This window comes from Coloeus monedula (assembly GCF_965178545.1).
Source record: "Coloeus monedula genome assembly, chromosome: 1".
Taxonomy (NCBI): domain Eukaryota; kingdom Metazoa; phylum Chordata; class Aves; order Passeriformes; family Corvidae; genus Coloeus; species Coloeus monedula.
Window position 1 is genome coordinate 76,004,375 of NC_138781.1, and position 23,430 is coordinate 76,027,804.

A 23,430-nucleotide genomic window follows, 5' to 3' on the forward strand; every position below is an offset into this window, starting at 1 on the left:
TATGCCACATAGTGAACTAATAAGCAGTAGCATTACCTGAAATTGCCATAAGCTCATGCCTGAAAGCTTAAAACTTCCAGTGGTTACTAAGAGTGAACATACAAAACTGGGTGTCAGCACTGATGCTGCACAAATGCTCACTCAGCTGCTCACTCACGTCCCTTCCTCAATAGGACTTGGGGAGAAAATGAGATATAAAAGCTTGTGGATCAAAACAAAGACAGGGAGATCCCTTATCAAAACAGACTCGACCTGGGGAAAGCTAGTTTATTGTCAGTTACGTAAATTTGGGTGGTCAGAAACAAAGAGAACAAATGAAACATTTTCCCACCGTCCTGTCATTTGCTTTCCCAGGCTCAATATCACTTCTTCACTCCCAGCTCTCTACCTCTTCTCCCTTGAGCAGTGCAGGGAGACAAAGAATGGGGTTTATGCTCAGTCCATAACAGACCCTCTCTGCTGCTCCTTGAGGGCACATCCACCTGCCCCACAGGGTCTCTCCCAGGGCAGAAGTGCCACCCTTGTTGGGATCTTTCCTGCCCTCCATCCCTCCTTCTGCTCTCCCCTCAGGGCTTACAATGGAACAATTGACCTGCAGGCAAAATAGCAAATCCCACACACATCCATCCAGTTTATCAACATGGGTGAACAGCTACAGACAAATTTTGGTCCTACTATTTACTGGTCTTATGCTGAGTGAAAAAATCCTTGCCTTCCTTATACATAACTCCTAGTGGTGTTATAGCTTCCAGCCTTCAACATCTGTGAATTCATCATCCTTCAGATCAGAAACAGGATGCTCTGGCAAGCAGGCTAGAAGGGGTCAGCTGCTCTCACTGCAAGACTCTCAATGCTTCCCTTGCAGCACAGCCCCCAGGTTGTGCTTGTCAGAAGTCAGTGGCAGTGTAGCATCCCCCCCAATTAACAGGCAGATGGGAATTGTGCAGCAGGATCTGGAAAAGCACGAAAGACCTCAGGAATGCAGATAGATAATCCCAGTGTTCTCCAAGACCCACTGTATTAGCATGTGAATAAATGAAGTGACTTCATCGGCTCAGTAGGTAAGCAATGCATGAACAGGGCAGGCATCCAAAGAAGTTACTGCCCGTATTTAGTATCTGTGTAAGTCTCCCTCCTCTTGCAGGAATGGAAGTCGCATGATAATTTTGATAAGTGGAAGTGCAATTGCGGTGGGTAGCTCATAATAATGCATCATCATCATCAAATCTGTTTGTGTTTTAAAGAGCTTCTACACAAGCTGCTATGAAAGAAAAACACGGTCTAGTTTTAATAGTAAAATAGACTCTGTGTGGAAAAGACGATAGTAAAATTCCTGCCAATAACACAGCACATTAGTCAAGAATATTTATCCAGCTCCAAATATTTCAGACTCTTTAAATTTAAACTGATAATTAGTGCAAGAAATTAGGCCTGTTTCTCATACTATTTTGCTATTAATTTGTTATTTTTTCCCAAAGCAGCAACAAATGTCATGTTCTGCGCAAATAAAATGCTTTAAATTGCTCTCCTTCAGATCAAATCTCCATATTTTCATTTTGGCTGTACCTAATGGAGTATATTTAGAAAAAAACTTGGAAGTGTGTTTTCAATCTACTAACAAATTCTGGGCAGGACTAATCAGAATTCAGATATCATTCTTACAAATTATGTCTTCTTGATCCATACCCCATAGGACTCTTGAATTTTGATTTTCAATTTCTGCAGGCAGGTGTTTAAATCTATGCTTCCATCTGTGTCTGGAAGTGCTCTGGCCTTGAATACATGGCAAAATTTGTTATCCATCTCATGCTTTTATCCTTTATCAGACTGAAGAAATTTTATGTTCCTGTTCCTAGATGTTCTGAAGGAAGACTCATTCTCAAAACCTGCCTTCTGGATCAGTCTTCTGCAGATAGCCCAGTAATTCCCACCACTTTAAAAAAATGAGGCAAGTGAGAACTCTAGGTAAAAGAAGTTATTTTACATAAAAAGCCTGTGATTAGAACATTTCTTTGGGAGAAATAGGACCTGAAATAAAGTTTTTTCTCTGCTTGCAAAGACACGTACTTCTTTCAAGGTCTGACCACACTATCTGGTGGTTATACATGCTGATGGCACACAATCCATCCTCTTGTGGATTTCCTCACAAACAGAGGAGAATTCATAGTCTCGTGTGCTACAGATAGTACAAGAAAGAGCTTGACAAAGTAGTCTATTGATTAGAATGGTCATCTGGAAAGGAAGGTTTGTGGCTGAAATTTCTGCTCCGAAGAACAGTAATTTAATCAATGACTGTGTCGAGTAATAGGGAAGATATGGATTGGACTGGAATGGGTTGCCCCCTCTTTTTCCTTCCAGATTTTGCTGGAACCAGAACTCTGAACTTTTGAGTGTTCATCAAGCCAATTTGTATCCAATGGACCAATTCTCCACTTGACTAAAAGGTTTAAACATTGGGATCCAAGGTTGCCTGGTCTTTCTATCCACATATCTTTAGAGATGGCTGCCAAGAGTAGTACAGTATTAACATAAATGGCATTTATATGGCAAATACACACTTCCATGAGCTACGTGCAGGTAAAATAAATCAAGTGTTTTGAAAGACTGAAAATCTCCTTGGATTTGTAAAGTTCTAAGACCTATGAAATCTCTTAATCACCGAGGAAACAAAAATATTTATTCTATTGTTGCTTATTTCTAGGGTAGTTGGGAGAATTACAGAAGAAATCCTAGCTTTAGCTGAACATATGGTTCAGTTACACAGTTTATACCGTAATGCAACACAAATAGAAATGCTTGTGTGACACTTTTAAGAACAAACTGGCTTGAAAATTTTGAGCGCAGCATTTTATTGATTGAATGACACAATGAGTTCTAGCATCCCTCTGCATTGCCAATGGATAATTATGATTATTACGAGGAGCATGCTTTGACTGAGAAGTGAACTTAGTCTCTATTTTCTATAGCTCTGAAAGACTACTTCCCTCTAGAGGCCATGTTCGGAAGCACAAAACAGTTTCATACCACAATTGTCATTTTGCCTTTTAAAAAAAATTAAAATTGTTATGAATTATACCTTTCACCGTCCAATACAATTAAGAGGAAACAACATCCCTAGAATTAGGAAGTACTTCAAGTAGAATATGGGATTCATACAGCCAAGTACCTCCATTTTAAAGTCACCAGAACAAATCCTTAAACAACTAGATGCAGAGAAAACCCACTTTGCCAAACTTCCAGGCTGAACTCCACAGATCATTATCCACTATTGCAAGAACATAAAAAAGTGACTTGTGAGAGCTGAAATCACGCATATATTATTTCCAAATTACAGATTGTCAATTCCATTCCTTCCAGGGGAAAAAAAAAAGAGAGAAGAAAAGAATAAGAGAAAAACTGTGCTAATCTTATGAAGTCAGGTTTTCTCAAATGATTTTCACTGAATAAGCAGAACTGTTAAATATTTTAATTTGAACATTTAAAAAGTGTGTTCCTATTCACAGTTTAACATACAGCATGTTCCGCACACATCTTTATCCATTTTCTCACAGGTTGTTCTAGAAAGCATGCACTTATGTTACCAATAGGAAGTGCTAATTAACTGCTTTCTCAAACTACTCTTAAACAGAGGAAGTTTACACAGAATATCCACAAATTTAAAAAGCAACCCAAAAGTCAAAGACCAGAAACTGCACCCAGTGGTCCCTACTCTGTACATGTCTCAGAAGGCAGGGTGGAAACCCTTTGATCTGCCACACATATCTCTTGTCACTTGTGTAAATGGAGCAACCCTTTGAGAAGTTTCGTGTCCACAGCTGGAGCAATCTCTGGAGGAATAGACACAGTTTTGTTATCTTGCCTCTCTTTTCTGGTTCAGAGCCATTTTGTCAAACATGCTGCTGTGGGTTTCTTCCTACTTTTATAGGGTGACTGCCAGTGACCTAGGTTTTTCCTTCCCATTCCTCTTCCAGCTTTGTTTCCCAGTTCTTTCCACGCAGCCTTTGCCCAGAGCCACATCCTTCCCAAAGCTGTTGAGCCTAATGTCTCCCTCACCCCGTGCTTTTTACCTCTGTGAATTCCAGTCAGTTTTTTTCTTCCACTCTATATTCTCTGCGTACCAAATTGTCCCACTGAGTTTGATTGTGATTTGGCCATGTATCTTCTCTGCCAGCCATCAGATCTTTGCTGGAGGAGAGAGGGTATCCAGATGATGCCCTTGATGGAGCCAACAGTGTTTAAGCCTACAATTTAAACAAACCACAAGCACTGCCTTTTAATCTGAGTCTTTTTTGCATTTGGATTGCTCATGTGAGCTCCCTGGAGCACCTGCTCCCAAGTCCATGAAGTCTCCTGCCAAGAGCTTTCCCCAGTGTCCAGTCCTGTTTCTTAAAACTCTCCCTTGCACATTACCAAAATCCTTTCCCCTTCTGCAAATATATGCTGTTTAGTTTCAACTTTTCTAGATATCCAAGAGGAAAAGATTCATATAGTGATAAAGAGAGGCAGCAGTTTCTGAACACAGTCAGTTTCTCCCTAAGGATAAAGCTAGATATTAGAGATGATTAACTAAACTCTCTCATTGCTTAAAATTACCTCTCCTTCTGTCAGACATTTATGGATGAAGGTAGAAAACACAGATTTGTTTAAACAGAATGATTCCCCTTAATTTTCTTTTGTATATAGAAATCTCCCTTCAGTTTCCTCAGCACAAAGTAAGGCTTCTCAAGGTGGATCCAGGTAATTTGCGTTGATTCAAGACCTCTCTTCTACAATATTTATTTTCTTTATTACCATCTTTTAGCTCAATGTTTGTTCTAAAGGGTCCTTTGACAAAAATTCCTCCTCAAGCTTAGCACCTTGAACACCTACCTGCACTTTCTTACCATTTTGCAGTCTACACTCCAAGGTCCCGTCTGTATTTTTGTCTGGTGACTATCCTTACTCCTTTTTTCTCTCTTTCCTCTGAAAGACAAGAACCCTCACCTCCCTACTTCCAGTGATCTCCTTACATGATTTATGGCTGATCAAAGTGTTTGCATTTAAACCAAGCGCAGTAACACTGCCGTAATCTAAAATATGTTTGGAAAGGCCAGGAACATATGCTGGCAAAAGCATTTTAACAGTCATTTAAATAGCATCACTATACAAAGCTTGCAGTAAAACCAAACTGTACAAATATAAATTATATAGAAAGCCTTGCCAAATCACAGTGCTGGTTTGTTCTGCTTCCACCTGCACGGGAAAGTCTGTTCTGCTTTGAAATCTTGGCCTGAGGCCTCACAGGATGAGGCTAGAGTTTCCCCAGCAAGTGGTAGGGGAAGGAGCATGCTCAGTGGCGGCAATACAAAAAAAAAAAAATAGCTTTCCGAGTCTACTAAGCAAAGAGTTTTCCAGCAAACTATAATTCAGCAGCACCTAAGCAAACTATGACAGGAACAAATGAACACCTTGATAAGCATGCAAAATTTGATTCTGAAATGCATGTATGTATTAAAGCTTTTCAGTGAAGTAGGTGTGACAGCTCATCACGGATATGATGAGTTATGCTAATATTACTGTCAAAAACAAACCAAAAGCCCAACAATGGAAATATTCAGACAGCATGAAAAAAACTTCACAACCTAATAGTTACGGTTTGATAAAATCACAGTGTTAAAAGTTCGCTTTTTTCATGGGCAACTGCAGACTTCACCACCTGTGCCGTCTGAAATAATCTTACTTTAGACCTTCACATCTGTGAATGTGCATCCATGACCAGATCAATTATAGCTCGCTAGAGCCTGATATATAAACTTGCTGACTGAAACGTGGCCACTTCAACTGGCAACACTTGAGGCATTTAGTTAATAAGCAGCATGAATCATACCTACATTTATGCAATTCTCTCCAGCCCACAGGATGCATTCTAATGAAATTCGAGCTGGGCAAATGTGCGTTGCATCGTACTAAGAGTTCTCGATGAGGGAGCTGGGCCTCTTTACACTGAGAACCCTGAAAAACAGTGGTGACAAAACATATTCTGAATAAAAATCAGCACTTGCCAACTAAACTACAGAGAATTTATGCCTTGAAGCAATGCCTAGTATTATTTTTCCACTCTCTCCTGCCTTTCCTACAATGCATACTATAAGGATTCTCTTTATTTAACTTACTAGATAAGTTACTAATTAGAAGCTGCTCTTTAGCCAACTAAGAAGAGGCTGAAACAGCTTTTCCAGTTAGTTACATACACTTAGGTGAGTCACAGAGAAAGGCATACATTCATTTTCAACTGCTTCCTTTAGATTTTCAGAGCTATGTTAATTCAGTTCTCAGAAAAAGAAAATTAGGCACACATAGAACATTACTCACTGTTTTGTTCCTCTTAGGGGTCATCTTTGGTACCAAGGACATTAAGAAGGACAAGGTAGTTTTGATATGGCACTATTGTTTCATGGGCCATGGCACTATAAAGGCAGTAGTGTCTTCTAATTGATTACTGGTCGTACATCTTTCCAATTGCAGCTTTGAAAACAGGATTGATGACAGCAGGGATGATTTAAGTTAGCTTTTACCGCAGCTTACGGAGAAAAGGTTGACAAGAAATTATTTGAGGTGTAGAAGGCTGAACTCAATCAGACAGTTTCACTTTCTTGCTATTTGCTTTGACAGCTGTAGTTCAGATTTCTGGTTTGTGTTGCTCATTACGTTTGTTTGTCCTTCTAATTTTGCTGTTATTAACAACTTTATGATCCAAAAATACTGACCTGGTTAATGGCATTTTGTCCATATATAAAAAAGTATTTTCTTGTTCAAAACAAACATCCAGATAGACTTTCATTCCACTTCTGCAGAAAGGTACATATGGAAATGGGTGTTACTTTTGTGAGGCAGATTAGGCTCTGCATCTATCACGATATATCTGAAATAAAAACAAACTGTGCTCTTGCTGGAGGTCCAGTAGCCTGACTACTGAAAATGCAAGTAGTGAGGAATATTTTTTGTCTGGTTAGTTTTGTTTTTGTGTTTTGTTACGAGGTGTGTTTTTTTTCTAAAACATTAACTGTGCTTACACAGCAAGGTAATTGAAATTCATTGACTCTGTCCCGAATGAGTCCTGACACATCAAAATGAAATTAATATTTATGATCTTTCAGAGGAAACGGTGACACATAGTAGGTGGTGTCCCAGTCTGAATGATTGGTGATCTTCTGATACAGGATATGAAGATAAGTGAACCTGTCCTGTGAGTGAACATGAGCACAAAGACTACTACTGCCAGCTTGGTCTGAACTGAAGTCAAAGGTACAATTCAGCCACACAAGCACCACTAAAGCAGCAGAAATCCCCTTGGTGGATGTTTTCTATGTCCTCTCTGGGATGCTCTGCTCAGTAGGTTTTTCTGATGTTTTCACAAGTAATTTTTAAGCTCTCAGCTGTCACTTCTCCCCCCACTGGTTGGTTTTCCCATAAAATCAACTGTCTGTCCTTGATTTTCTTTTTCTTCTTTTCATTCCTGTTCCAGGAGAGCTTTACTAAATGTTGGACAAACATACAGCCCACATAGTAAAATGACAAGATATCAAAGTCTGAGGGACCTGAACCTTCCAAGAATTGTTTTGCTCTTACTTTTTACAAGGCACAAGTATTTCAGTGTGCTACCTGTTGTTTTTCTTGGTCTCGGTTCTCTTGTACTGGTTTGTGACTTAAAAATTTTATGGAGCAGTTTAGATGCAATTTAAAGGTAAAATTCTTCCCTGTCCAGAGCTACCTAATTTATAAAAAAAACCCCAAACAGCTGGGATAAAGAAATGCATGAAAGTCAAGTAAAATGTCTCAGATTTGAACACAGGATTTGGTCTTCCTCTGTCTCTTGCTTGCTGTCTTTCACTTCAATGTAGGAAAAAATGGACATTCACAACACATAAAGGAATGGAAAAGAAATGAATCGCATATTTTGATTTTAATTCCATTTAAGTAAATTGCTGTATGTTTGACCTTTCTTTTATTCATGGAATAATAATAATTTACTTTAAATTCTTCAATTATTTTAACAACTTAAAATGGTTCCATTTTCCAGATTTAATAAAATAAGTCATTCTCTTCTAAGAAAATACCCTGGGATGACCTAATGGTATAATTACATATAAAACAAGTATAATACAAAATACTGCTAGAGTTTTATTAATTCAGTTTGAAAGAAATGAGAGATGCATTAAAAAATACTTTAAAAATTCATTGTAATTGTTTCAGTCTGTTATAATTTTGGCATCCTCTCTAAGTGAAAATAACTTACCTTCACTCTATGAGAGTAAGATACAACTTCGGCCTGTTTTGGAGTTTTTGTTGAAACCTGAAGTTGGAGCCAGGATCTCTAAGGGAAGTAATGGATGTTTTAAAAATTTCAGTCATAATAAGGAGAGAGAGCACCTCATTTTAAACCTCCACCAGATATTGTGGGTTTGTAGGTCCAGTAGGAACCCTAGAGCTTACTTTGGGAGGGTTGGAAATGGAGAAGTAAGAGGGAGAGAGCTACAGCTAGTAGCCAAGACAAATAGTACATGTGTACAGTGCCACGGAAATGGAGCTGAGCACTGGCTAAGAGACAGAGCAATACTTCTGCGTAGATGCAGAAGACTGTTTTCCTCTCCAAGCAAAATCACCAAAGGGGAAACAAATAATTTCAAACAAGACTTCAGGCATAAGTTATATAGTTATACCACCTTGTTAAAAAGTTGTAGAAGAGATCTAGGCAGATCCTAATTTCCTTCTTAAAAAGGAGGTGACGCGGATCATGGTGGAGACCTCCATCTCTGAAACAAAATAGCTTTTGCTTATGAGAAAGTGAGATGGCAAATATTAATTGCCTTGGCCCACAGGGAACACAATATTAGCTTGAACAAGAGATAACAGGGTATATCTCTTCAAATGAAGGGATATGAACACCTCTGTAGCATCTTCTTCCATTTCATAAACATAGCATCAATCAGCTGGAATTGCAGTAGGCATCCTTCATCCAAGCTGTCACCTCCACTACACACAGGGTAAAACTGCAAGCTGTGTCATGCAGACACCACAGAAATCTCTTTTCATTCTCCCTTCTAAAAGCACCTCATAGGCAGTGGCCAGGGCATGCCACAGGAGAAGATCCATCAGGATCCTCTCTACGAGTCTCCTTGGAACAGAACAGCAGTCACTGGGCAGGACCCTGACAAGATCACTGTAATATTAATTATCCTGCCTAAATGCCAATTAAATGCCAAAATATGGTCATGGTTATTAAGAGAAACATGGCAGATTTTCCTCAATTAGGCTAATGAAATAGCACACAACAAGAAGTTTCAGCAGCCTTAGTTGCTATGGTCCAGCTTTGAATGTAGAAATAGTATCTTCTCTAATGAGTTGATGTGGAAGCAAGAACTATCCCAATCCTCCAGAAACACCAGCCCCAACAAACCTAGGTCTCTCCTCTCAAGGTCAAGTCTGGATTTAACTGAAAGCATTTTCACTGTCCCTTTGGCTTCTGTCTCCTGTTGCAGTCCTTCTAGCAGGTATGAAACACTGGACAATTACAACAGCAACGTTTTAAAGCCAGTTTGCACAGATATAAATGGCTACCCCATGTTCAAGAGCCATTCATTTTGAACACCCAAGGTGATCCTGTCTGGGCTTGAAGAGAAAAAAATATTTTTCCATGCAATTCAAAGTTAAAGAGAAAAAAAGCAACCCCTAAAATATCTGTTATTCCAGATGTTTAATCTGTTTGCATTTTAAAATAAATAATTTGCTTTTTCAAAATTAAAAAAAAAAAGCCCTGTAGGCTATTAAAAGCCATCTGCAAAATTCCTTGACTCCAGATGCTATTTATATAAGCAAACAAGTTTTAAGAGGTTCATCTTTGCATGAAGGATGCACACTGCATGGTTCTCCATAACTCAGCTCATCCTTGACACTACACATGGGCTCTTGAGTTGCTAGTCAATGGGGCAAGGCTGGTGAAGAAAGCTTCATTAGCTGCTTTGACTCTATGACAGTTAATTAGTCTGAAAGAATTTGGGTGTGGAAGAACAGAACAGGGCAAGCAAAGCACCCACTGTGGAGATTTTCATTCCATTATTATGCTTTGCTGGTGTTGCTTTGTTTTTCAAACCAGAATGACTGCAATATTGCTTAGGAGAAAGTCAAGGGCATATCAGGATGGAGTCAGTGAACATATGCATAACCAGAATCTGATCAATCTTACAGGGATAAGTACATAAAAACTGTCAAAATTTCTCTCTAGACCACGAGATATAGTATATTATTTCATTATTTTTCGTAGCAGAGAAAATTCACAGGGGAGGATCAGATAAAAAACATCTGATACGAATTAAAAAAAAAAAAAAACAAACCTATGCAATGAGACAAGATCTCCAAGAAGTGACACAATTAATTGCAATTGAAATGAATGTCACAGGGCAGCTTCTCACACTCTAAAGACATCATGTAGAAGGGCTATGCTGAGTTTATGGTTGACTCATGGTCAAAGTGATATGCAACACATGCCTCTGGAGACAATATAACTTGTAGAAAGTACAGCTACAGGTAAAACTTGCCACATAAATTATGTCTGAACAGCAAAATTAGTTGTGTCATTTACACTGTGTTACAGGCTGCCAATAGCCTTGTTATAATTACCCTGTACAGCATTTTACTTAATCTTCCTGTCACTTGTAAAAGGTGACATCCACATAGCAGCAGGAATCCTCCTTCAAGAAATCATATAACAAAGCCACTAGAAGCATAAATTTAAATGCACATACAATATAAAGGGAGGGGAAAAAAAGCTGGCTTGCTTCATGAATATCTATGGTTTTTATATCACAAGAACTTACTTGAACATTCCAGTGGATTGAATGGGTTAAACAAGGAACAGCTTTCCTTGTTATTTATTATTAATGACATGTTGCACTTACTACATATCTTGGCTAGAGATCCCTTAGCTTTCCTCTCCAATAAAAGCATTAATTCCCAAGAAGAGGAAAGCTCTCATTGCATGTGGAAAGAAAAAGCAGGACATAAAATTAGATATTGTCATTCCAAATCATAAAAGTCTCAAGCTTTGTTGCCTCCTCGTTTCCTAACACCAAGTCCAGTGCTGCCACTGCTAGTCTGTGGGAGACATGCCTGTGCTTTATTAAAGACCCTGCTCCCCAAGTGCAGTGATAAAGGTGAGTAGAGAATTAGGGGTACAATGGTGCATGGTGGGTTTACCTAGTTATACTAAAAATTATGGACCATCTCTGCCTGTCCTGGAACCAGACGTGAATTATCTTTACCATTCTAAAACGGCCTGAAACACCTCAGATGCTGTTCACACTAAACAGCCCCATACACATCTTGTCTTCTAAGAAAACCTCTATCTGCATGTGGCAGGTATTCTTGCCCAGCACTGCAGCTGGTGTCAGCTTTCTTAATACAAAACTTTCAACTTCTTCTAGATTCCCCACAAGTTAAAAAAAAAAAAGTAACAAGGCTGAGAACAGAGAACCTGTCTATCTGTTCATCAGCTCCCACTCCCTATACATTATCCACTCCCCTCCCAAGCAGCCGTTTTATCTCAGAGCACTGCAGTGAGGCAGAAAATGATTTGCTTAACATCAAAAAAAGCTCTGAAAGAAAGCCAGGAACTGAACCTGTGTCCCCTGACTCCCAATTTAATGCCTTGCCTACAGACACCCTTCTTTCTCTGTAAAAGTAGAGGGACATGCTTGGTACTACATTTAAATTGTGATGTGGACTAAAGGCAATGTGCCCTCCCCCACTCCATGCATAATAGTCAGCTATTAGCAACTCTACAACTGAGGCAGTAAATAACCTATTTTCCCATTGTTTCATATGCAACACATGAAATTAATTTTGTGTGCTCCCTGGCTCTAAAAGTGAGCGGCTTAGCTGGCCCTCTTGCCCACATTCAAGGCAATCTTTCATAATAAATTAAAGGAAATACAGCATGTTCACAGCGACGGGAAGGAATTGTGTGGCAGCACATAAATCAGCAAGAAAGCTCTCCCAGAACAACTTGTTAGCAACTGATGTGGCATTTGTAGGAAGATGTCTGTGACAGTGTTCTTTCTGAAAGCAAAATAACCACTAACTATTTGCTAGAGTTTTCTCCTCCCCTGCTAAGTAAAGCATCAATTAGATGAGCACCATTTAGAGTTGCACAGTTCGACACCTCTAATCCCTTGAAGGCTGCTCTTGTGCCTTCCCTGCATGCTTGCATAAGAATTACAGGTTGCTTGTCAGCTTGAACAATCATTTTTCTATTTAAAGAAAAAACACAAACCACACAGAGAAAGGAAGGAAAAGAAAGGCAAAGAAAGGTTTACCCATGCGATATATAGAAATTGTTCTGGGGGTAGTGAACAACAAGAAGTTTATCCCCCCAAATCACCCTGAATCTGAATTGTATCTGATCAGAAGCAACACTCTATGCAATGTTAAACATGACCTTTCTGCAGTTTTTCCCATAGCTGATTCTGTTGGCTCATTTGGTAAGTAACTAAAAAGTGGAGGGCCAGGGTCTCACAGGGAAGGTCTGACTCTGCAGAACAAACTGTTCCCAAAACAGAGCCACTGAGAGATGGTCAGTGAACAGTGTGAGAGGGAGCATGCAGGGAAAAACAAGATTCCCAGAACTTCCCAAGGCTCTGAGCTCCCTTATGTCTCTCCACCTGTTCTAGATCAGAACAATTAGGCCTACAGGCACTTCAGAGATTAGTGGAGAAATAAATATTAAGTATTTTTAATAAATAAATAAATAAATAATTTAATAAATAAATAAATAAATAAATATTAAGTATTTTTTCAGTTTTATGATTTATGGGCACAACACATTCATATCCCGTTCAGGTACTCATAGATGTTCCCAGCTGTGCATTGGCTCTACAGCTGTAACGTGGCTTGCATGGCCTGTTACTTCCCCTCCAACCCTTTTCACACCAGATAACGCTGTTGTCACAGATGGAGACACTCAGAGAGATCAAAATTAATACGGAATTCTCAGTTGTGCCGCAGATGTTACTGGGGCTACAACACAGCATCAACTGATACTTGATAATTTGAGGGTTTGAGGGACGCACCAAATTCCCTGCACATTCAGAATTCACATTCACCCACTGAAAAAGGAAGCAAATTTCCCTTGGAGACTGACAATTCACTTTTCTGCTAGCTTTCAAAAGGCTTATACATCTGAGCAAGATCTAAAGTCATCTGCTGCATCCAAGAGGCCAGAAAATCCCTATGGAAAGAAGAGACATACATGCTGCACAACTTGTCTATATTTGAATCAGAGTTCTGAGGCAGAAAAAAAGAAAATCCAAATTTGTACACCTGTTTTAAAACACCTGCTTAAATGCAAAGCTGTAGTAAACCAGGTCATAGCAATGTGCATGCTAATAAGCATCCTGTTGTGCTATCAGAAGGTTCAGAAGGAACCATGAAAAGCATTTAATGTTCCCTTTTCTATCCCTTCACAGCATGTGATAAAGTAACCCCTCCCTTTTTTTTTTTTTTTAATAGACCTAGAAGAATGCAAATGGTCTTTTTAATTGTTCATGAGATGTCATTAAATTTTTCTTTTATGCTTAGAGTTCATTCTTCTAATCAGCTGTTTGGTCCCTTCCAGACAAATGTAAGAAGCCGCATAGTTTCCTTTATTTTTTTTCTTTAATAGAAAACAGAACTTCAAAGTGAAATGATTAGAGATTTTAATTTAAAAAAACCCCATACACTTGGGGGGTTAATTAGCATTCAAAAATTGACTTTTGTTATCAAAGCTAAACTATCTGACCTCGGCTTTATGTATTCATTGTGAATTCAAATGCTCCTGAAAGAGCCTGATTTATGATAAAATATTAATTTATTTCCATCTTCATTTTGCTGCCTGCAAACCACAACCATGGATCAACACTTAAAAAACCCAGGAGAATTAAAGACTCTGTTCCTAGAAGAAAAGGATACATTTCAATAGACAAGGTGGTATGAGCACCACCCTTTTTATTCCTTCTGTGGTTAAGAGACCTCTTCTCAAACTGCTTTTAGAGTGGGGAAAAAAGATACTCAAAATCAGCATTAAAACAATAACTGTACAAATGTTCTGTTTAAGTACAAATGGTTGCAGGAACTAGAAGGAAGACTATTGGCAAATGTAACAGTTTGTCCTCAGAATATGAGATGCCAGCTTTATAAAGACTGCTTCCAAATATTCATCAGATCTGGGAATGACAGGAGAAGCATCATGTCCCCAAAGCCAGGCAAAGGCTAAAACTGTCAGTTAAGTGACAAGGTCTTTTACAAAAAGAAAACAAATATTTAACTCCAGAGTAACAAGCAACGTGTGCGTTGTGTGTCCCTTTCCAGTGACTGGATTAGACACTCAAGGGATTTCATTTTATATGAAGCTTCAGTCTTGTAAATACAATCCTTGTAGCCTTATTCCAGTTCTTGTGCCTTACCATGAGGCACAGCACAGCCAGAAAGTAGGCCTAGAAAAGAGCTGAATTGTGCTTTGGTGTTGCCAACATGCACAAGCCCTTGTAAAACAACTAGCTGTGCACTGTTTGCTGAAATCTGGTTATCCTCAAAGATAAATGAAAGCAAACTTAGCTCAGCTAGACACCACTATCATTGTGATCAAACACATTTCTCTATTTAAGCTTTCTTCTCTACTTCTTTATGTTATTGTAGGGGCTAGGAGGGCATAGGGTATTTTTTATTTGGGGTTTTGTTTGTGATTTTTTTTTGCTTGGCTAGTTGCCTTGTTTGTAGTTTGTTTTTTTTGGTGTTTTTCTTTTTTTTCTTTTTTGTTTGTTTGTTTGGGGTTTTTGTTTGTTTGTTTGTTTTTTTAACTTGTTTTTTCCAAAACTACTTTGAAAATTCCAAAAGTCTTGCAGTCTAGAGACTTTAGAGCTATCCTGCCTTTTAGGGATCTATGAATGCTGGCAAGTTGGTCTGGCGCATGTCATCTTCTTGTTCAAAGGTAATTAAGTTTTTGTTTGTTTGTTTGTTTGTTTTTTGTTTAAAGACACTCCAGTGTTCAGGGCTAGAAGGCTGGTGAAGAAACTGAGTGGATTGAAGTAGTAAGCAGATGTGATACTGTAAAAGATAATATTTCTACGGAATCTCTACTGTTAGATTAAGCATTTGGCAGGCATCCTGTGGTTGCTTCGGTAGAGACAGGTCAGCAGAGAGATGACATGAAAGGTTAAGCCCCCAAAACACTGAAGTGGTCTGTGATTAGGCCATATTCAGGAGCACAGACAGACACCTACAGATACACCTCATGGAGTCCATGAAGACATCAGGTGTGCAGGAACACATCGCTATCAGTGGATATCAGGTACATCACTTTAGCCTGAAACAGAAACAGAATTTAATCATACAAGGATTATTTTAAAGATACAGTTTCTGGTGGGAGGAAAAATAGATGAGGGTTCAAACTACAGACTATTGCAGATACATGTTTACCTGGCTGACATTTCCAGTAATCATCCTGCAGGCAAATAAATCAGAGACATGTATTACATTTTTCTCTCCTAGACACTAATATATTTTTTTTTCTGTGTAGAGTATTTCTCATTTTGACATATTTCTATCATGTCACAAAGCAAATACAGTTTCCAACAATAGCATACCAATTTTCAAAATTCTTATCTATAGATTAAACTTGCTAGCCCAACCCAAAGGCATTCCTTTAGATTAGTTACATTGTCTGAAATAAGACAAAATGTATCAGTATGTCTGTTTTTACCGCCTTTTGTGTATAAACATTATGTTAATAGGGTCCCCATAGTACAGGAAGTATCAGGCAAGTTCCTACAGGGTTCATAAGTACATGAAAATATTCCTTATAAAATCTGTAATGGTCTGGCTGTTTCTATGAAGAATATTAGAACCCCATATATATCAAATCCCCTTATTTTTAGCACTGTAGAGTATTTGAGGTGTTTCACAGAAACTGCTCACTTGTGTTCTACCTGTGATTTCAGACCTCTTTAATCCTGCTACCTAGGGACAGCAGAAATTTATAAACTGCTCAGGGTGCCTATAAAGAAGCCTGTGCATTGCTTAAGAACAAAATTAATCTAAAACCTTACTGAAAAGGCTGAGACACACTCCATGATATAGCCTTGCCTTTTTTTAAGGTTAAAAAAGGAAGGTTTCTTTATTAACACTTCCATACACAAATTTCTAATACACTCCTCCCCCCTCCAGCAGGCCACAAATGCAAAACTGGGAGAAGAAATATTTTCCCACACTGAGATTCCACTCTCACTGCAAAGCCACAGGCTCCACGTCAGCTTGGTCTGTCCACAGCTCTGACTCAGCTGTGGGACATAGGCAACATTCTGAGCTCTGCTGACCACAGCATTGTCCTGTCCAAGCCTTGCCCCACAAGGGGATGACACTCAAAGCACGCCCTTCCTCCTCCAGCTGTGTCTGCAGTATGGGAAGACAGCAGCATATGGAAGAGCATTACATACCAAAACAGGTCAGGAAGTGTTAAAATGCTGAAGTTTCCATAGTATAATGAGGAACTTTTATCTTTCAGCATCAGACACACTGACGAAGCTTTCACGATTTCATGTAATATTTCTAGTGTGTCTATTATAGCATCCAAAGTGTGTGCTGCAGGCAGCAAAACTGTGGCTCGACCCTTTAGACACTAATTTATGGAAGTGGTTTCTGAGCTCCTGACTTGGTAAAAGTAGGATGCATTTCTACTGAATTTGTTAAAATGAATGATAAGTTGTGCTGGGAGAGAGACACCTGTAGTGGCATTATCACCTGTGCTTTAGGTGACTGACAAAACATAGACCTCTTTGCATGTTGAGTACATCACTTGAAATCAGCCTCAAGCATCTTAATATTTACATTTTTTTAACCTTTGAGATAGTCTGTTTTCAGGATCACAAAATCCACAGCTCAGTCCATATGTTGAGAATATAATACTTTCCCAGTAGAGAATCTCCTGTTTCAATGTCTCTAAGCTCATGCTGTCATGAGCTCATTAGTCATTAATTACATATTTTTTAATTAAATGGGACATATTGGCAGATAGCAAAATCTGAATTAAGGCAGCCTATAATCTCTATAACAACAAAAACACGGAACTCATCAGAAAACCAGGCAAAGACTCAGCCTATTCTAACTACTGTTCTAACTACTCAGTAATAACTTGCAAGTATTTTCATACAAAGATATGGTAATTCAGATAAGAAACAATGATTAGGGCTTTAGCAATTTTTACTTGGAGAGGAATGAAAATTTTGTGGTGAACCATGTTACTAGTAAAAGAGAATGTATAGATTACTCTCCAAAAAAGTTAAAGTCATTTTTATTTTGTATATTTCAAACCAAATTATTTTGGAAAAAAACCCATCCCTTGCATTATACCATTGTCTACTAATAATCTTAAGGGATAAATAACATTTCCCAACTCACTAACACCTCCTAATGCAACAGCATCACCTTCAAATCTTCCTGCCTCTTTATGATCTCCATTTTTGTTTTCCTTACTTTGACTTGAGGCTTCTTACTGTCTCCCACCGAATGTTTGCATAACACCTTACAGCATGAGGTTTCAGGCTTGACTGGGATTTCCAGATATTACCACATTAGTAGCAAAGCTTATTTGACCTTGTATTTCTACTCTTCCCTTCCCACACTCACCTCCTACGATGGGCAGGTAAATATTCCCACTCGTTTTACAGACAAAGCACTACAAAGGCAACATATTTGAAAGAGGTCACAAAAAAAAACCTCTGAGAGGGTGAGACAGAAAAGAGACCACCTGACTTGCAGATATGCAAGGCTGCCAACAGCACTAATATACCACTCCTGTAGGCTCCACTACCATCTGTGTGCTTTGTCCTCATTAATACAAACAGAACTTTAGTACCTGACTCAAGGTTTTTCTGAGATGCAGCTCCATCAGGAATCAGAAAAGAGAGATACCACGGGGTGTGCATGTGTATGAGAAACAACACAAGCCAAGTAAAACTCCACACAAAGACAGAAAGTATGAATCAGATGACAGACAGTAGGGAGATTTCTTGAACAACCCAGCACCAAACACATATTAAGACTGCAGATTTAATAGGCCAGTTCCCATGTAGAAGTATAGTAGGAAAAGGTAAGCACAAATAAATTAGGATAGGCTGGAGGACAGTGATGAACTGCATATAGAACTAATAATAAAAAGGATTATTTCAATTGACATGTCAAGGAGCTGGAGTCATGGCCATTTCAGGTATGCTACCTGCTTGGATAATGTCCTATTATACTTGCCTTCAAAACAGGAAAAAAAATAAATAGAAAGGAGAAAGGAAAAAATCTACTCAGCCTGCACTTCCCGAAAAACCATAACTATCCAAAATGCTCAGGCATTATCACCTGACTGATATTACAGCAGCAGTGTCAGTCCCTTATAAGTACTGAATTGCACATAAGATTTTGTAGATTGATTTTAAGCATGAAAATTATGGTACAGAGTAGGCCTTAAGATTCAATTGACCAAAACTTGCAAAAGGGAGAGGGATACCAATGAAAAAAAAAAAAAATTATGCTAAGTTATCCATCATCACAGTGACAGTTTTTAAAGTAGAGGCTTAAATTGTCAATAAGTGAAAGAAACAGTAGAAGATTCATTCAGGCTGTCTGGAGAACAAAAAAAACACCAAACAAACAGCAACACATCTCACTGGTCTTTGAGAACTTTTCTACTGGAACAGATAGGGATTTGGAATTAGATCATGCAGAGGTGTGGAAAAACAGAGTGCTCCCTTCTGTACAAGTTCAATTTGTGAGAGACTAAGCTAGTTTCAAGTGAAGTAGGGAGTAGGAAATTGCTGCCTGGATTTTCCTGGTTGTCCTGGAGAAAGTTGTAGAAGGACCACTCCAGCCAAACAATTAGGACAGTCTTAATGAAAGACTTTTGGGATTGCTTTCTGGCTCCTGTGGATGGAGAGCACCCTTCCTTACATACAAGAGAAAGTACACACCTGCCAAGGATCCAGTGGTAGGCACTGCTAAGGAATTTGTAAGGGAGAGACCTTAGATTTGAGGTTGAGATTAGCTTGAAGAAGTGCAGAGCCCAAAATTTCTCCTTCCTGTAGGATGTTTTCACCACTGTTTAGCCTCAGAATTGTCTTTCCTTCTCCTTCTCCTCCTCCTCCTGTGAGGAAGATCTCTGAGCAAAAGAGCTCCAGGTTAACTGGATTAGACAGTGCCCTTACTCCAAAACTTGGCTTTCCCACTTCTCATGATTCTTGGAGGAAACTGGGCTTGAATCAGTTCACAGCGAGTAAGAAAATGAACATCACCCATGCATTAACACAACAGCAATCTAAGCTCTAAGCTGTTTTGCAAGGTGATCTGTCATTTGTTCTTTGCCAATAAAATCCATTTTAGAAGCAAGATGTAAACACAAGTGCACTTTGTAGGTAATTCTCATCTGTCAGTGTGCTTTAGGTATCATTAAAGCTAAGTAACTTCAAGAGTTTGGCAGAGAAACACTTCAAAATGTTCCCACCACCGATTATTCTAATAAATCTTATTATTGTTGTATCACATTTTTCTACTGGAAGGAAAAACTGAATTTCCAGGCAGTTCTAATCTGTTGTAAAGTTTGGTTCTCTGAAGACTCCAATCCATTCTATCCTTTCTAAAAAATTAAAGATTTTGAAGGTGTTCCCAGAAAAACCCTAGCAATTAAGCACTCCAATTTCTATTGATCCTATACCAAGGCTTGTTTGTTTTCATCTAGACTCACCCAAAAATGGTCTTGTACTTTTTTCACCAGTCCTCTCAAATCAGAGCAACACAATATATTATGTCCTTTTCAGTCTCCAGCAATCTAGCCTTTACAATCACTGCATTTAAAGATCCCTACATTTAGCAGTCAGAAAGCAAGCAAACAATGCAATGGTTCTGATTTTCCACATCAATCTGATCTTTCTGCATTTTGAAGAAAAAATGTGGTTCAGATCTGGGTTCAAATGAAACCTTCCTTGCCTGTAAGGTTTGAGTTAAAACATCAGAAGGAAAATGTCACTAGAAAGTTTCTGCCTTCTTTTCAACCATAACTTATTAGTGATGAAGTACACTAGGCATTAGATCTAGATCAAATATGAATGCAATTCTGTTGAAAGAATAAGAACATGATACAACTTAGGACAACTTTCTATTTTTAGTCTAGATTTATGAAACTTATGGAAAGGTAGGCTGTACTTGGCCTGATACAAATCTATACAACATATTCATCCTAAAGAAAAAAACCCTAATTTTACTTAATAATTTGAATTAACACCAAGTCAGTATTTTGGGTCATATGGTTGAGATGTTTGGGACATTTTTAACTGATATCTGTAAGCCCTCAGCTAGATTTATTGTATCATTAGGCAAAAAACTCTGATCTATTTTTGTAAATATGTGATTTCACAGTTGGTTAATTTCTCGATCCTGTGGAGAAACTGTAGAGAACAGAAATAGTTTAAAAGGCAATTTTTATGACAGAATCCCTCCCATTCTAATTAAGTCTTATACAACAACATTATACAGTTGTATGAATATGACTATAAAAAAATGGAACCTACAGTAGATACAGATTATTCACATTACTATTCTTTTCAGTATTCACACACCATAGAAACAAATGATAACAACAGGAAGTGTTGCTGGAAGAATGTTTGGCCTGTGTGATGGCTAGCACTCCATTGACTTCAGTGGAGTTCTGCAATTTACGTCAAAAGATCTTTTGAAATCATTTTGAGCTCTCAGCTACACACATAATGAGAAGGAAGTCAGCCGTGGGACATGGAAAATCTTTTGTAAAAAAAAAAAACCAACATAGCTGAAAACTAAATTGCCTACAACAGATTAAACAGGAGAGAAAGATGCACTCATGGCATTCCTCAAGCTTTGAGCATAAGTAACTTCTCAAGAAGTTTAGTTGAGTTTCAGCATACATTTTGAACAGAATCTTGTTTCCTCTGTGGATTCAGCACCTCTTAGTGGGATCTGGAAAAATTCAGGGTCTCTAATGCATTTCCTTACAGGTGGCTTCACTTCCATCTTGTTTATGAAGCCTCACATTTTCATTGGACAGGTGAGCAAGATAAATCATTATAAATACATTCATGATATATCATCAGTTCTGCACAATGTAACCTCATAAGTTACTCTATTCCATGGTCAGTGATGAGTAAGTTTTTGTTCTTCAAAATATCAGGACTAGGTATCCCCCACGAGCAGGTATCTCAGTAAAAGCTGAACTATTTTTAGTTACTACATTAGATTAGCAATGATTCATATTCTTGGGCATTTTTATCCTGGGAGAAATAAAAAAGCATAGATATAGAAGCAGCAGCAGGATCACAGTGAGTTTTTTTCAGCTTCACATAGACCACCAAGGACAGCTCTATCATAATGTTGTTCTCAGCTCCACCGACTGGTGGTGGCAGTTCCCGTATGCAGTGGTGGGGTCACCATGCATGTCCATCATGCCCACTGAAGGCTGGTAGTCACCTGTGTCTCACAAATGGAGCCCTAACTCCATTTGCAGGTAGGATGCAGATACACACAGCAATTGGGGAAGATCCTTCTGTCCTCTTTCTTTGGCTTTCTTTGGCTTCTTGAGGAAGATGGAGCGCGGGATAGTCTGGGTCCTTGACACTTATCATCTTTTTGCCTCTACCATCAAATTCCCCTAAAGTCTTGTGTAATAGACTTACTGCAGCTAAACAAAATTGATCAGTTTTACTACAGCAAATGCTAGTTTGCCACCTTGAGCTCCCCAGCGAGCAGCAGAGGGGCTGTACATCTCCCAGGGTCACACAGCATCCTGCCTTGGGGGGCAGCCCAAGAGCTGAGAAATAGGGGCAACAATGAACCTTGGAGAACCAGGCAGCCAACTACTGCAGTGACAGAAATGCCTTCCAAAAGGCTCAGCAGCAGGTTTACAGCCAGGAGCACTCAAATAATTTTCCTACACCAATAAATAAATTAATAAATTGTAACCATTTTCTGACAACACTGGAATGTTTTTGTTTTTAACAAAATCCTGGTTTGGTTTTGTTTTCTTCTAAAGCAGAAAATTTTGTTCCCTGATCAGCTCTATTTATTTCCTTGTATCCTGCCTGTCCTCGCTGATGTGTATTTATTCCCCCTAGGTTGCTTTTATTTGTTTACTGCCTAGCAGAATGAAGCATTACTCTTCTCTGGGAGAGGCAGGAGGTATTGTAATGTGAACAAGTAATTACTAATATGAATATTTAATCAGGAATAGGATGAGCGTTGTCTAATGCACACAGCCATGTCTTAGTCCCCTTGTAAGAAGACATGTGGTCAGAATCCATATTCACTCTGTCTTCTTGTTCTCAGAAACAATTTGAAAAAAGAAGAGACCAGAGCTATAGCAGGAGAAAAAGCTTCCTTCTGGCTGGATGTGGAATCACTAACAAGTGGAGCAACAGCAGTAAGCCAGCATGATCACAATTAATTCCTTCAGGGACCCACAAGTGTGGGCTGTTCTTTACAGAGAAGCAAGCCAGGGGCTGAGGATGACACAAGGCAGGCATGGGCAGCATCCTCATCGACAAGGACTGCAGTACTGCGGGATGCTGAACACAGAGAACAGGGGTGCTCTGACCAGCAACACTAAGCAGGCTCAGCCAAGAATCCAGATCACTGAGCAAGCCCACAGGGATGCAGCAGGCCTGAGGTCAGGCCAGGAAGGCAATAAGTCAGATCAGGTCAGGATCAGCAAAGTCCATGAACAGCCACAGGCGCAGCTGCAAAGTAGTCCAGCCAAGGATCAGGGGCAAGAGGCTGAGCAAAACCAAAACCCCTGAGTAAAAGAGGGGCTCGGGGAAAGGCACCTCCCAGCCTGTTCTCACACACTTCTCCACAGTAACACAGCCACCCTGCATCAGAGCTAGCCTTGAGCACAAGGGGCTAAATCCTGAGAGCCCTGAGAGGCTGTGCAGCTTGCCATATTTATACAAAGCTGAGTGTTCCTCTCTATTGTGGTCTCTCTCTCTGAGGGAGAGCACTCACCAGGAGAGACACCTGTTCAGATTGGTCACTGAAAGTATTTTGCAGTCCTGTGTACACCTGTAGCAATGAATTTAGCACATCTCCAGAAACATGAGCAGCCTTGCACAATATACGTCAGGGCAAGAACTTTTTTTCTCCCCCATGTTTTAATTAAGCTGCACATGGTGTTTTAATAAGCTCTGATGCCATAGGGTCAGCCACAGGCTCTGGAGTATCATTTACAAGTGAGATTTTGTATCACAATGAAAACCCACCATCTTAACACAGAAGCACTAACAAAAGTAACAAGATGGAAAGAAAATTAGAGCCATGTACATTAGAGCCATGACAAAAGGTCAGGCCCTTTTGGAG